The sequence below is a fragment of the Micropterus salmoides genome, unplaced genomic scaffold (assembly GCF_014851395.1).
Source record: "Micropterus salmoides isolate LMB-PRFRI ecotype aquatic unplaced genomic scaffold, ASM1485139v1 Ms_hic_scaffold_6, whole genome shotgun sequence".
NCBI classification, from domain to species: Eukaryota; Metazoa; Chordata; class Actinopteri; order Centrarchiformes; family Centrarchidae; genus Micropterus; species Micropterus salmoides.
In genome coordinates this window covers 7706021-7722934 of record NW_024044348.1, presented here as the reverse complement: position 1 = coordinate 7722934, position 16914 = coordinate 7706021, and positions in this window count along the sequence as shown.

Genomic DNA, 16914 nt, shown 5'->3' with positions numbered 1-16914 from the left:
AGCTACACGACAGAAGCCAACCATTAATTTTATATGGTCAGGATGTTGTTAGTTTTTTTTAATCAACCACCTATCTACTTAATTTAGACAAAAGGAGTAAATAAGATGACACACAAAAAAGTCAGATTGAGGTGCAGATAAAAATATATAGAATGTGTCCAAACTCAAAGCCTCTTGCACAAGGCCAGACCAGCAATGCAGAACTGTGTTCAACGAATATATTATTATAGACAAATGTAAGGGGAATAAAAAGCCAGTCTCCTTTGAGTACAGTTTTTCACAATTGTTAAGACACATTTCTTGAAACTTTCGCCCCTGACTCTTCTGGCAAAATCAAACACTTGCCCCAAAACCATGTGATCTGTGCTCAAAATCAAACAATGCTTTCAAAACATAAACACAGCAGTTAATAGATAAAACACTACAGAGCATTCTTTAGACACTATATCAACAAATTAAGAACACGTCCAGGGCATGTAGTTACAGAAAAATTGTTTTTGCGTAAAGGAAACATATTTTCCAATTTAGTATAGTAATCACAACTTTGTACAGTAAATATATAGTATACTGTAAATACTGCAGAAAGAAAACTATACAGTTTTTCACAATTGCTAAAACACTAAACCCCATTCTTTGAACCAAATGCTCAATGGCCTAAACCCATTTGTCAAATCAGCACATTACACTCAAAAATGTTGTGCAACTGCAAAATCAAAGTCACTACAGTAAGAGACTTCATCCGCATCACATGCAACCTTTTCCCTTGCCAAGGAGGAAAACCCTCGGAAGAGCTGGATAGAGAGAAAATAAGAGTGAGTTCCAAAATTAAACTTTGTAAAATCTTTGCTAAAGCTTGTGTGACAAACTTACCATCATTAAAGAACTAAAGAATAAATTTAAATAAATTACAGTAAAATAGTATAACAGTGAGTTAAAATTAAACAGATTTTTAAATTACCTTCAAATTCTTTGCTAAAGCTTTATGTGACAAACTTACCATCATTAAAGAACTAAAGAATAATTTAAATAATTACATTAAAATAGTATAACAGTGAGTTAAAATTAAACAGCATTTTAAATTACCTTCAACAGCATGCAGCAAAATAAGAGTTAATATAAGAGAGTTCCAAAATTAAACTTTGTAAAATCCTTGCGAGTGCTTTGTCTTACAAACTTGCTATCATTATCACTCAAAAGCTGTAGTCTAGTCTTAAACTTGTCAGTCTTAAAACTTTAATCCTTCTAGAGTCTGTGTCTCTTCTTCTCTGTCCTCTCTCTTTCTGGTGTAGCATAGGCTGTCCAGGGTGAATTGAGGAATGTGCTCCACCCCCCGCACCTCCTTGCATCCCTCCCCTCCCTCTGTTTTCTCAATGAGCCACATCAAGTTGTGTGTTTTAACTGTCATTAGCATCTTCAGGTAATCTTGTAGACCAGTTATGGAATAGAGTTATCTATAACCCCAGACTCCGGTTGTTAAAAACGGTCTGGGTTCATCAGACAGAGTTCGTTTTCGAAACAGGAACCTATTTTTATCAGCCGGAGACAAGAGTTTGGAACTACAGACTATATATAATAATCTGGTTGTACCAGAAGTAACGGCCCCCTACCCCTCACCAGTTATTTCCCACATGCTGTCACATACAAAATAAGAGGGTGGGCAGAGTTAGCCATGAGCCAATGATAAGAGACTAGGAGGGGTTACCATAGGCCAATGATGGGAGTCTGTGAAAATAAAACAAGAACATTGTTTCAAGAAATTGCCAAGAGGGCACTTGGATCCTTGAGCAGTATCTACCTACCAAAGAGGGGACCTCTATGCGGTTAATTTTTTCCAGCTAATGAGTGTTTGTATCTCTTTTAACATCAGTGTTAGTGATATTTAAACATTTCTCTGTGATCCAAAAATATTCAGGGCCACTTTATTGAGAATTTACAGTTTTACCTGTTATTCAGAAATAACTTGGATGCATGCACAAATATCAAAGATTGCACTATTAGCAGCAAAAGGTACTTTATCCTGGGTTCAATTATATAAAATGTCTTATTACACTAGTGCAGTCATTTAAACTTTCTCTTCAGGTTTGTCTGTGGTGGTTGGTCATTTTTATGACCTTTGTGGAATGGTGAAGTAGGCCTTTTTAAAGGGCCTTCATCTTTATCTTATTTTGTATTTGCTCTTCATAATTATAATTAGGACTAAAATGCTCAGCAGCATGATCCTATTTTTTAAGTAATCACTAAAAGAGGTTTATCAACTTTTACTAAACCTTTGGAATAATTCTGTCCCCAAATATTGTGAAATGAAATTGACCAGTTATAGACAAGATTTCTATCAATTTTGCAATGTACTTGTTTCTTCATTCTAAATTTTATAGGATTGCACTTTATTTATTGACTGCATTACAGAAACGTCCATTGTTGGCTAGCATGTAATGACACAGAGTTCCCTCTTAGTTCCTTCTTAGCTAGCATGGAGCGACACTCCAGCATGGATGAATAAAAGAATAGGGTATTTCTATTAAGAGAATATTGTAATCTAAACTAAATATTTAATTTTTAGTTACACTTACAAAATAAGGACAATTCTTATGTAGCAAAAAAAAAAAAAAAAACTACAAGTGTTAACAGCGTCCAAATAACTCTAAATGTAGTCTTTCAGTAACATATAGACTATGTCCCTCATTCTAAACTAAAGCCTTACTCATAACTAAGTCACTAGTCACGCTAACAGGCCTCCTCTTTCCCTTTAGTAAAAAAGCTAGAATTATAAAAAAATATAGTTTACAACTTCATCAACTGGAAACTTCAAGAGCTAAAGTTTGATCCTTCTACTGAGAACCAGCTGCCTTTTGCTAATTAGGGTTTATTAGACTATTACAGAGGTCATGAAATACAGAACCCTTCCCTTGGGGATGAAGTATCAAATGCTAGTTAACTACTTTGTTGACATAACAGGACAGTAGTTTTCTGTTGAAAATAAAACAGAAGGTTATAATAAATCTCCTACAGGTAAAAGAATAAAAATCAGCTTCTTTATTTTGGCTCAACCGTGATCTGTGCTTATAACACTTATTGCACGTTCCAAAGCTCAACAGGAACCAGCAGCTTCAACAACAAAAGTCTGTAACAATATCTATCATATGGCTTTTTATTTTTATGTAATGCCCAGATTTACCATGGGGTTCTTGACTAGCCAGAACAGGATGTTCAGCAGTCTTACACTGTTTCATTGCAGGTCTTGCATTCAACCATAGTGGCTAGTTTGCCCTTGACAATAAGGTTTTAGTAAAAAGTCTCATCACTGCTGCGACCTCTTTTTTGAGACCATGCTGTTTCTATTTTTTTTCTAGTGTCCTCTTCCATAGCATTTTTCAGAGACACAAAAGAGGAAAACAGATTGCCATCGATAACCCAAACTCTAGGGTTAACTTGTAATTTTTATTACATTTGTTATGTAGTAAATCTACAACTGCAAAGCAATTTAGTGATCCCTACCATGTAGTGATCAAATGCCAATGCTCTCTCTCTCTTCCCCATATTTAAAATGTGTAAAACTAATACCACAAAACTCATCAGGATCAATCTTCTATGTGTAAGTTAACATGTTGCAAATTTTACCCTTGCTACTAAGAGTTAGTACAGGACATGCAACATTAGTCCTCATTTTCCGAGCTGCTTTCTGAGCTGCTTTTGTCAAGCTTTGTGAGACGTGAAAACATTTATTTCACCCCCACAATGTTTCTACATCACTGAAAAGAGCATGTGAAAATCTAGTTTTGGGGAGAAGTCTGTTTTTGCTTGTGATAAGCTAGCCCAAATCGCACCACCAAAACGTCTCGGGTTACTTATGTAACCCTGGTTCCCCGAGAAGGGGAACGAGACACTGCGTCGGTTACGACACTATGGGAACACCTCTAGGCGAAGCAGCTCTGAACGTGAATGAAATCACTCCAATCCTATTGGCTTGTTGCTAGAACGGTAAGGTGTGACGGAATAACCGGAGGAGTATAAAGCACACCTGTACACACTCATCATTAGCTTAAACTATGAAGCAGGCGCTTCAGGCGGGGAGAGAGGTGTGGCAGGCCAACGCAGTGTCTCGTACCCCTTCTCGGGGAACCAGGGTTACATACGTAACCCGAGACGTTCCTCTTCGAGGGAACTCGAACTACGTCGGTTACGACACTATGGGAACGAGATACCCACTAAACCGTGCCGAAAACCTCGCCTGCCCCTGTGTGCAATAAAGTGGCACGACTAAGAGGAGAGCGCACGAGTGCCAGGTGCCGAAGGAAGGTCAAGACTGTAAAACCGAATGAATGTGTGCGGAGTGGCCCAGCCAGCCGCTAAACAAACATCCTGCAAAGAGGCCCCGGAAAGGAGGGCTCGAGAGGCCGCCATGCCTCTGGTAGAATGAGCCCTCACAGCCACAGGTGAAGGCAAACCGCGCACTTGATAGGCCAGGGAAATAGTCTGAACAATCCAGTTGCTAATAGTATGTTTGGATGCAGGGAGCCCGGCCCTGGGAGACCCAAAACACACTAGCAGCTGGTCAGCCTTCCTCCAACGGGAGGACCTCAGAGTGTAAATACTCTGAGGTCTACTACTACTAGATGAAGTCTCCCATCCTCCGCCGTCACATGAGGTGGAGGATGAAATGCCGGCAGCACCGTGGACCCTGCAGCACAAGAAGGCACTTTAGGGATGTATCCTGAACGAGGGTGCAGGATAGCCCTAATATTCCCCGGGGCAAACTCCAGGCTTTGCAGGGAAACCGAAAGCGCTTGGAGATCCCCCACCCTCCTCAGAGAGGTGATAGCAAGGAGAAAGGCCATCTTGAGGGTCAAGTGCTTAGCGTCAGCTGACTCCAGGGGTTTGAAGAGGGCCTCAGCCAACGCCCCAAGAACCACTGCCAGATCCCAAGTGGGAACCTTGCACCGAGTCGCAGGTCTCATCCTCCGGGCACCACGGAGGAAATGTACAACCAAGGGAAGTTTCCCCAAGGACCGGTGAGGGGTGTGGAAAATAGCTGCCACGTACACCTTGAGAGTGGAAGGGGAAAGACCAGCAGAAAACCGGTCCTGGAGGAACTCAAGTAACTGAACCACCGGGCAGGTAACAGGGTCCACCGACCGCTCTCTACACCAAGTGGAGAAAACACTCCACTTCAGGCCGTACATCCTCCGTGTGGACGGGGCCCTGGAGCTCAGGAGGATCTCGACTGCTCCGGCTGTTAGACCCGCCTCTAGGTACTGTGCCCCCTCAGGGGCCAGACCCACAGTCGCCATATGGCGGGGCAAGGGTGAAGAACCCGGCCCTGCGCCTGGGACAGCAGGTCTCTCCTCAGAGGGACCCGCCACGGCGGGCCGTCCAGGAGCGACATGATGTCCGAGAACCACACCCGGGTTGGCCAGAACGGGGCTACGAGCAGTAGGCCGACATTGTCCTGGCAGACCCGCTCCAGAACCCCGGGAGCAGAGCGACTGGGGGAACAGCGTACAGACGTAGCCTCGGCCACGAATGTACCATGGCGTCCAGACCCAACGGGGCTGGAGGAACGAGAGAAACCATAGCGGGCAGTCCGTAGTCTCTTGAGACGCAAACAGATCCACGTCTATGGGGCCGAACTCTTCGCACAAGAGCTCCACCAATTCTGCGTCCCCGGGATATACATCACCCTGAGCGATAGTAACCTCTGCTGGGACCACAGGAGGATCTGACGCGCCAGTCTGTCCAGAGGGCGCGAGCGCAGACCGCCTTGGTGATTCAGATGGGCCACCACCGCTGTGTTGTTCTCTTTGGAACGAACCAGGACGTGGTGGCCTTGGAGATCGGGCAGGAAACTCCTTAGAGCCTGGAACACCGCCAACATCTCGAGACCTGCCAGGATCCCCTTGCAAAGCGGCCGTCCATGACCGCGCCCCAGCCCGTGAGGAAGGCGTCTGTCGAAATAACCAGCCGGCGACAAGACCCTCCCAGCACGGGCCCCTGGGACAGGAACCAAGTTTCCTTCCAAACTGATAGGGAACGAAGACACTTGTGCGTAACCCAAATCAGACGGAGAGGATTTCCCCTCAGGGAAAAACCCTTGTTCCTTAGCCACCACTGCAGGGGTCTCATGTGCAGCAGTCCAGATGATATTATGCTGGACGCAGCCGCCAGGAGACCCAACACTCGTTGAAAGTGTTTCATAGTGATGGCGTGGCCTAACTTCCCTTTTACGGCAGCCAATATGGTGTCGACACGTGCCGGAGACAATTGTGCCCGCATCATTGTCGAATCCCATACAACCCCTAGGAACGTAGTCCATTGGGTGGACGCCAGCACGCTCTTCTTCGCGTTGAGCCTCAGCCCTAAACGCCGCAGATGAGCCAGAACGACATCTCGATGCCGAACTCCAACTCTCGAGACTGGGCTAGGATGAGCCAGTCGTCGATGAAGTTGAAATCCGGATGCCCTGGAGCCTCAGCGGGGCCAGTGCTGCATCCATACACTTGGTGAATGTGCGAGGGGAAGTGCCAGGCCGAATGGAAGAACCTGATACTGGTAAGCCACACCCCTGAAGGCAAACCTCAGGAACTTCCTGTGAGAAGGACGGATGGAGACCTGGAAATAGGCGTCCTTTAGATCTATCGTGACAAACCAATCCTCAGATTGGATGTGCGTCATGATGGCGGGGATGATGAGCATCTTGAACCTGAATCTCCTCAGAGACCGGTTAGAACCCGCAGATCCAAAATAGGTCACGCAGCCCTCCGTCCTTCTTGGGGACTATGAAATACCGGCTGTAGAACCGGCGTCTCTGTCTGGGGGGGAGACACGTTCCACGGCCCCTTTCCTCAGCAGAGTATGAACTTCCTGTCCCAACACCGGACCTTGCTCCAGGCGGACCACAGTCCAAACCACCCCCTCTCTTCTGTTGAATTTGGAGGGCGGGTTTTGAACTGTAGTCGATACCCATCTATGGCAGTGCGCAGGACCCACGGAGAAATGTTTGCCAGGCTCCGCCAAGCCTCTGCAAAGTCCGCCAACGGAACCAGCCCCCCTGAAGCCCCAGAACGGCAGGGGGGAGCCGCCGAAGATCCACGGTGAGTGAGTCGGGACACCGCCTGACTGCAGACCCTCGGGGCAGGCAGTACGGCGTGGACTTGATGGTGGCAGGTGACTGGATGACGGTCCTCAGATCGCGTCTCTCAGACGGCCGAGGGTGAGAGCGCCGTCTCGCTGCCCCAGCTCCTCGGGGGGGCCCCCGAGAAGCGACACTCTGCTTTCTCTCTCTAGGAGCTCTTAGAGAGAAGGGACCTACGCCTGGCAGCCTCAGCTGCCTTGGGTCCAGACCGGCGAGGGAGGTACTGGCGGAACGCTTCGCCCTGCGTCTAACGCTTCGTGGTTCTGCGAAGCTCCGCCAGATCTTCATCAGATCTTCCTTTAATGCAAGTCAGTGTCAACATCACCAAACTTTAAATTTAAAATTAGTGTCTTCATTAGTATTTTGTTGGACAGTACAGCTGCTTGTCCCCATATAAACCTATGTCAGTTTGGTCTCTCTGACTCTTGCTCTCCTGCTTTGCATTGTTTTTATCACTCAAGCATTTGCCCTTTTCACTTTAGACTGGTATTTGGTCAGATAAGTGCCCATAACATATAACTTCACTAGAAATTGCCATCACTTTCATGATGTCCCTTTCCAGATGACTTAATACACCTCCTAGCCAGTTGCTGTAGAACACTCTGAAGCTAATGAAAATGTAATTAACATTGCTATGAAGTTTTAGATTTATAATATCCTGTAACTGACATAACACTTGTAGTAAAGTTGTAAATATTTATACATATGTATTGTTTTGGTTAGAATGGATAAGATTTTTCTTTTGCACCGTGTAACAAGTATGTATACAAAAGTATGTGTTTTACTATCAGTTCAGAGTCATAGTGAGCCATCAACTCAGTTTTTAGTGCCACAACAACCGGTGGTACATACTAATGTATTTGTCATGATATGTAATTCTGTTACTCAAAATGCTTCTTCACAGCAGGGGGCTTCTTTGTTGTTCTGCAATAACCTAATGTTGACATGTAAAACCACTGCTGATTGTAATTCAATCCTTCCTGCATGTGCTTCACAAAACAAGTAAATAGTATGAAGGCGGGGGCAGGATTTTTAAATGTGAAACTAGAAGTTCCCCTTCGAGGGAACTCGAACTGCGTGGTTACTGGTTACGACACTATGGGAACGACACTATGGGAACGCCTCTAGGCGAAGCAGGTCTGAACGTGAATGAAATCACTCCAATCCTATTGGCTTGTTGCTAGAACGGTAAGGTGTGACGGAATAACCGGAGGAGTATAGAGCACACCTGTACACACTCATCATTAGCTTTTTTCTATTCAGTAGGCGCTCTGTATGTTGTTTGAAGAAAGATCCAGTCCTACAAGCAGTGTGTCTTACCTGAAGAAGAAGTCTACCAGCATGTCCGGCAACCAGATGTACAGAAGGTGTGTTTTTTTCTTGCCCTTGGTACATCACGGATGGATTCTCATGAGATGTGTGTCTCATGTTTGGGGATGGAGCACGCCCGGGCAGCTGCACAGGGGGCTGCCTGCGCCCGTTGCGAAGCCCTTTCCGTGCGGGTACTGAGGTACAGCATGGCTCTCTTTTCCGAGGATGGCCGGATGTGTTTTCCCCGTGGTGTGGGCCCTGCGGCTGCTGAGGCGGCCCGGCGGCTTCACTCATGGGGTTCACAGCGTGATCTGTCGGAGAATTTCGGGACGGCTGAGGCTTTTTCCCGACCTTCATCCGCTGGCTCCGACGCTTCCTTTCCTCGTTCGGGAGCCCGTTCTCGGCTTCTCCCGCTCGCGGTTTGGATCCGGAGACGCTGCAGCAATCCGACTCCGAGGAGGCGGACGTGCTCAGCGCAGTGAACGATGACTTCCGGGTGTCGGGGCGGTGTCATCTGGCGGCGCCCGACTATGACGTGCTGCTGGAGGTGGTGACTAGAGCCGTGGCTAAGATCAACATCAACTGGCCACGGGAGGAGCAGACACCACAGGCTAGTGGTAGCTTGATGAAAGGTTTCTTAAGCACCACACGCCACCTCCACGCCGGTCTCTGCCATTCTTTCCTGATTTACATGATGAACTGAGTAATCATGGGGCAGACCCTTCTCTACACGGCTTTCCACACCCCGATCACTGAACTACAGTAATGTGATGGGGGTTAGGGACCGTGGTTATGGGAGGATGCCTCGGGTGGAGGATGCGCTTGCGAGCTATCTCTCCCCTTGACTTGCGTTCTCCCTGGAGAAGCCGGCGTTACCATCCAAACCATGTCACACCATCCACGCTCGTGGGGAAGGCGTACATGGCAGCGGGCCAGGCAGGTGCGAGCTTGCACACCATGGCGGTGCTTCAAGCCTACCAAGCTGACCTGCTACAGGAGATGGTTCAGAGGGTTGCAAATATTTTGAACGTCCTGCTGTGCTTTCCCATGAACTAGTCTGATTGTAAGAATCAGACATATTCCTCCTCTGATAAATTCTATTCACTTGGACTTTTAATTCCGCAATGACACTTATGAGCCTACCTAACTATTAACATGTTTAAGCTTAAATATAGATTTTTGCTGTTGAAAGTAAATAATAAAACTCATTGTATCACGCATAATCTATACTGATAATCATTTAGATGCTTAATTTGTTTGTTTTGAAGCATGTGCAATTCATCGGTTGGGTTGATTTTTTCACTTCACTTTAATTGAGGTGCAAATTGATGTTTGTGTGTCTCTGTTATTTATCAAGAAAATTAGTACTAAAACTTTGCAAAGAGGTACAAACATAAGATTCTAAAATGGGAGACTGTATAGTTTTTACATGGAAGCCAATTTGACTTTTTATATGGATATATGCGTTTAAAGTAATTCAGATTGTTTGTGAAGAAAATGGTTGCTGCAAACTTGTTGGATTGCAACCTGCAAGACTTAAGATAGTTGAATAGACTGCTGAAAGTGTTAAATATTTGTCTAGATACTGTTTGGTCCACACTGTCTTTGGTGTGCATTTTGGTGCCATCCATGTTGAGTTCAATGTTCATGTGCACTAGAGTAGCTCTAAGTTCTTCACCAAATTAGAAGTGTAATTTGCTAATGAAAATGTAATTTCATAATCAATACTGTTGTCAGCACAATGGTCAACTTGAGGAGGGCTCCTCAGCAGTACCAGCCTTGGAAAATGTGCCAGATGAAGTGAACCCTATTCCCCTCTTATGTGGCGTGGTGTGAGATGTAAAGGTGAGTATTTTAATAAGTAAATGTTGCATTCATGAATGCTTAACTTTAAACATAATAAGTAATAGTCTTTTATCTTCTGTTAGAATGCTATTTCAGTGAAGGTTGTAGTTAAGTGTTTTAATTTAACTTTTAAAATCTTTGGTTCACCAATATACAGTCTATTGGAACTTGATACGTGCAAAGCAAATATTATATTTACAGAGGGTAAAACTTCCTTGTGGTGTTAATTAATTGTGATTCTTCATATGCATCACTTTACAAATTTCTACAATAATCCTCAAGGCTGGGTGTGCAACGTGAGCCCGCACAGTAACTGAGAAATTAAGGCAAAATAGGCTGAACACAAAAGCGAAAAAGACGAGCAAGAAAACGCAAAGCTTCCAAAATATTGAGTTTCCTTAAAAAGGGAACACGCGATAGCAGCAAGCATGAGTTATGAACCAGAGGAGCAGAAGGGGATACCCGCAGAAAGCAACTGCATCGTGCCCTCCAGACATCTCAACAGTGAGAGCAATATAAGAACTAACCAAGATGTTGGTTTGGACTACAACTGCAGCACTGTAAGCTTTGGAGACGTCTGCACCGTTTTACTGCTTTTCTTAATTCCAGTGACTGTGGCCTCTAAATGATCTTTTTCGAAACTAGAATTTATCAAATTTTAACGTGACCTGAGGAGCTTAACGGCACAGACCAGTGTATCTGAACTATCCATAGGGAATGCCCCTGCCTTTCAGCTAGATTTAAAGGGTTTAATGAACAACTTTGCGCAGCGAAAAACTCGGGGAGTGCACCTATAATGTAAGTAGAGCACATTTATTAATAATTGACTAATAATTAATCTAGCCTCAACACTTGCGTTTTGTGGTTATACCTTTGCACAGAATAGAAATATTTTGTCAGTAACGTCAATGGTGCATGTCACTGATCAAATTTTTTTTTTAGGTGTGTCATTGTGCGCTGTCACTAATAGGAAAATGTTTTTATATGTCTGAAAGATGGATATCAGCTGTGTGAAGACGCGCTGTCGGCCATTATAGTTTTTCTGTACAGGGCCTTTCACTGTTGCAGGTTGTTTGGAAGATGCGTGTTTTCACTTCTGTAATCCGCTGCTCACATTATGTTAACTCTGATTGTGACGGGAAGGCTTGCTGTGTCCATCTTGCATTGAGGCTGTAAAGCATGAATCCTTAGTGTTCGTCATTAAAGTATTAGCAGTGGAGACGCGTGTGCGCGCGCGCAAATACAGGCTACTTCATGCCACCCCGGCATACTTCATGCCACCCCGGCACAAGTCAGCGCCCCACCTGTGTCACCCTAGTGAAAAATGTCTGGAAACATCACTGATACTGTTAAAATCTAAGGCTTTTAGCTTAATTAGAAGAATCTGATGGTCACCAGTGTCTAATGCTTTCTGGAGGTCTAAAAGCACCATGCAACAGAACATTTACCCAAGTAGACCTCTTTACTTATAGAAATAATAAACACATTGGCCTGTCTGTTGGGTAGGACACTCTGGAACTGAACTGCAATTCATAAAGCAAGTCAGAATTGCTAATGTAGGCTAGTTATTTATTTGTTCATGTGTTATTTTCAACAATACTTTTGATACAAATCCCAAAATCGAAACTGGTAGATAATTTCCCTCTTCCAATTTAGTCCCTTTTTTGGATATTTATAGCGGAATAACCCTGGCTAGCTTCAAATCTTTTGAAACTCTACCAGACATAATTGAAAGATTAAAAATAAGAGTGAGATATGGAGTAATGTGTTGAGCAGCATCTATTAAATCAGTTGCTTTAGAACACTTTAGATTATTCAATAACTTTAAGACTTATCCTGTGTCTACGGTCTTTAATAATATATTTAAACTGCTCCCATGCTTCATCAACATCCAAGCACTTAAGACTCGTGTATTGAATTTAAACACTCAATAAAGTCTATATTACAACTATAATTTTTTAATGACCTGATCTTAATTGTATTTTGTTCCTTAAATGCAACTTTATGTTTTTTCTTTGTATAATACAATAATGAGTAGTCACTCATAGTACAATTTAAAAGCCCACTCTGAGAAATCAAAGAGATGGACTTACATTAATTGCTGTAAATCCAAAACATTTTCAACGCCTTGTAGGCGTACATCCAATGATCCGTATTTGAAACATCTATATTAAAGTTGCAGATCATTTTAACCTCATCCTTACAATCCTTGCAGGAGAAAGAAGGTGGTAAGTTATAGATAAACTGCAACTTATTCTAAACAGTCAAAATTACATTACTGATAATTTACCTTTGTGCGGGTTGTTCACACCAGTGTAAATCCACAACACGCCCCAAACAAAAACAGGATTAATGCGCCCAGTGTCAATTTGGTTTGAATTCAAAATGAATAAATAAATATGGAAGGTTAAAATAGAGGTAGCTAAGGCAGATGTCACTGGCTATCCAAATGTATGCTTCCTTCTTAGCTTCAGAGAACAAGGCAGAGCAACTGTAACCGGAGGAGTGGTAGAGTAATTCAGGAACACCCACTTGAACTTCATATAGGCTTACAATCTGATTGAAAACACAATAGTGAAGTGGAAAGTAAAAAAGTCAGTTAGACAATCAACCATGTCTCTGAGCCATCAGCGTCAGGTAATATTTCTGGTGCTTCAGCCCCGAATGTAACTTAACAACAGAAACAAAGTTTTTTCCCGTATTTATATGCAATAGCCTAATCCTCATGATGCAACCAATTCATTGATGTTACCTCACCCCAACCTCGTAACACAGCATGCCTGCTTTTAGAGTGAGCAGAAGAGGAAAGAGATTTTATTTTATTTCATTTATTTGATGATGATTAGTTACAGCTTCAGGGCTTGTTAGCGACTAATGAATTGTCCCTAATGTTTTAGATCAAAACATTTAAATATAAATGTTGTCGGTCAGTGTCTAGTCAATGTATTTGCTACACAGACACCTGTCGCTCTGTGTCCTGCTGTCTCTAACCCAGCCTGGCTCCAAACAGACATATTTGTTACACCTAAACAGGCTGAACCTGATAATGCTGGCTCTGAGCATTAGTTCTGAGACTGCATACTAAGGCACGGAAAGGAACTAAGGCACCACTGCATTGTTCTGTGACGCTTGTCTCAACAGTACTCAGAAAGTTACCCCCCCTTTCTGATAAGTGTAATGTAAGAACAATAGCATGCACTCATAAATACAGTGTAGCAACAAGTGGCCCACCGCAAGAAACCTCGCTCTCTCGGGTCACCATCTCCGGGCGCCCTTAGCACATTATGAATTCAGATCCCACTTTGGAAAAAGGGCGACCTCTGATAACAAGCTAGTTTCAACACTAGGTACTGGCCTGGCCAGCTATATTGAATTTCTAACTCCAGATTCAAAAGTTTGCTAGTCAACCCTCTTCCTCTCTTGCTTTAGATTCCAGAGAGTAGGGCACTGAACACATAACCTGGAATGAGCTCCTTAAAGGGCCAGTTTGCTGGTTATCTGTAATGAGGTGTATGTTAATGTAGGCACTGCAGATGTTAAAGTAAGTAAATACTAACTTACCAGTCCAGAAGAGGGGGAGGACAACAGAAGACAAAAATGTCAAGTTCACAAACAATTTTCCAAATATGGTAATAAAACATATCATGCAGGTCTCTATAACTCATGTTAGTATGCAGAATACATTAAATCAATTCATGTCAACACTCATTCTGTTCTCTTTATCTCTTTCTGACTTCAAAAGGAGAGAAAGACCTCCCCTGCTCCTATAGTCACAAAATGAAGATGCTTGTCTCTTCACAACTGTTGATGTCACATTAGCAAATAGTGCCTTCATGCTGATCAAAAACAATTATTCAGACATCAGGGGATACATATAAAATATGTTATCTCAAAAAACGAGTTTTAAAATGTATTAATGAATATTATAAACTCAAATAATATAGATTTAAAAGATGAGAAAACTCTTAACCCTCTTCTAATTTTCACACCTCTTTTCACGGCTCCACCCATGCGCGAGATCCACACATCTGTAGTCAGAGAGACCTTTTTTTTTTTTTATCTCTGAAGGGTAAGTTTGCCACCAAGAGCGGACTTTCACTTCCTCTTTACAGGATATCAATCTCTAATCTGAAATATGATCATGTACTACCATAGGTCTCTGGAGGCTGAGCAAAGGTCAACACACAAGAGACTGCAGAGACACATTCAAATATAAAACTGTATACTATATGGCTTGTAAATGTTCCAGGCAGTCAAATAGTATCTATGAAGACCCCCCAAGAACCACAACCAGTTGCTTCCAGTGTCCTTTTCTTCACATTTTTCTCATTCTCACAACACCCTCTCTTGGGAAGAAAGGGCACTGTCCAGATAGAAAGTCAAATTGCCCCTCTCTCAAACAGTCCATGCCCACTCTCGAACAGTCACTGAAACATGGCCAGATTTGGTGTCAACATGTTTTGCAGTACTAGTATTTTCGTTGATGCAGTCAATCAAGCATCAAGGTCCCCTTGGCTGTTTGTAGGTCTGCAGTGCACACCTCAACTGCAGAACTCAACTGTAGAACTGCAACAAGACAGCTGTCCTGCAGCTTCAGCGCCCAGTTCTCTTGATGTGCGTCTTTGCTGATCACCATGGGCTCAGGTCCTGTGTGCGGATCAGAATACCCCAAGGTACTCGGGTGAAGCTCAGTCCCAAAGGTGCCACTAGCAGCCTGACCAGAGTACATCGGAGTGGGGCATGGGTTAGTTTCAGGGGCTCCACACTGGACGTTGGCATGTCCTTTTTGATTTCTTTCTGTTTCTGGTTTTATATAATCTGATTTTACCAGCCATTTTGAGCTTCTTAGCTGGAGGTTTTGCTGCCTGTGCGGTGACACTTGCCTCAGCATGAGCAACATTTTAATTTCCAAGATTTTTGAATAACATTTTCAAATTTTGAGTACATTTAAAATAATGATCACAATATACACTTAAGCAATACTTGTGGCTTCGCAATTTATTTATGCAATTACACCTTGTTATATGCTGACTGTCTAGATATACTTCTTGTCAGAGTTAAGAGTAAGGAAAGAATCAGAGCCAAGTAAAAATACATTCATTCTGTCTGTCCTGAAGCTATCTATCACAATACATAATGTTCATACAGCATTTTTATAATAGTGATTAAGAAATGCGTTTTAGCAACCACACAGCAACATAAGTTTATTACAATGACCTCAGCAATATATTCAGCAATTTTACTATAAACCATAGTCCTGAAAGGGCAAAAATAAAGAAATATAATGAATTTTTTGTGGATACACAACAACTGACATAGCCATGCAAGCTTACAGTAATTTCAAATGGATTAATTAGATTCTTTTAATTGTTTTAGCACTATGTAGCATTAACTGTTGGCATTTTCTTGGGTTTGACTTTGTTAGAGCTAGCAATCTTTTCAGCAGCCACTAGTGGTGCAGTTATATTGCAATCAGGCATGTGCTCGTATACAGGCATATACAACACCAGCTCATACAGAGCAGCTAGTCGCAAAGTGGCACAATCCTCCCGGAAAAAAAGGGAGAGTGACAGCGGCTATAGGCGGGTTTCTGTGCAACGTCATCACATGATGAGATGATGAGATGCACGCTCTCTGTCTTTGCAGCATATCAGTTTGACGGCATATTTAGCAGCAGTGTTGGGGAAATTCCTCTGAAATTGTAATGAGTTACTTTTTACTTATTACTCCTTTAAAAAGTAATATTACATTACTTATTACTGGGTATTTAAAGTAAAAAGTAACGTTACTCATTATGTTACTATTACTTTCAACCACCTTAACCCCTCCTTAAAAGTGACGGAAACCTGTTCAGCAGCACATTTTAGAAATGAATCCACTTTAATGGAACAATAATTGCTGTGGAAAGAACACCTTTCTCCCTCGTTCTCCATTCTTCCTTTAGCTTTTTGGCTAAAGCCTACTTGAACAACATTAGGTCTGGTGCCGCTGACCTGTCACGCTGTCATGCATATATTAATATGCAAATGCAACACACACAAACAGATCCAACTCTGAAATGGCAGTTTATTATTGAGTTAACAAGAAATTACAAACAATGAGAAATCTACGAGGTGGTGCAGTGGTTAGCACTGTCGCCTCACAGCAAGAAGGTCGTGGGTTGAAACCCCGGCCTTTCTGTGTGGAGTTTGCATGTTCTCCCCGTGTCTGCGTGGGTTCTAGGCTTCTAAGCTGGGTTAATTGGTGACCCTAAATTGTCCTTAGGTGTGGATGTGAGTGTGAGTGGTTGTCTGTCTATGTGTGGCCCTGCGATGGACTGGCAACCTGTCCAGGGTGTACCCTGCCTTTCGCCTGATGTCAGCTGGGATTGGCTCCAGCCCCCCGCGACCCTGTACGCAGGATAAGCGGTTGACGATGGATGGATGGATGGATGGATGGATGGGTGAAATCTACTTTGATTGCAACAGTTGACAAATATTTCTATGGCAACCGGCAGCGCTTGTAGGAGCAGCAACAGGTAGCTCCTTCAAACTTTGCTACATTTTTGTTTTTTATCTTGTTTTTCTGGCTTTATTGCCAAAAACTGCGTTACATCTGACAAACATAAGTCATTGGAAAATGAAGACGGG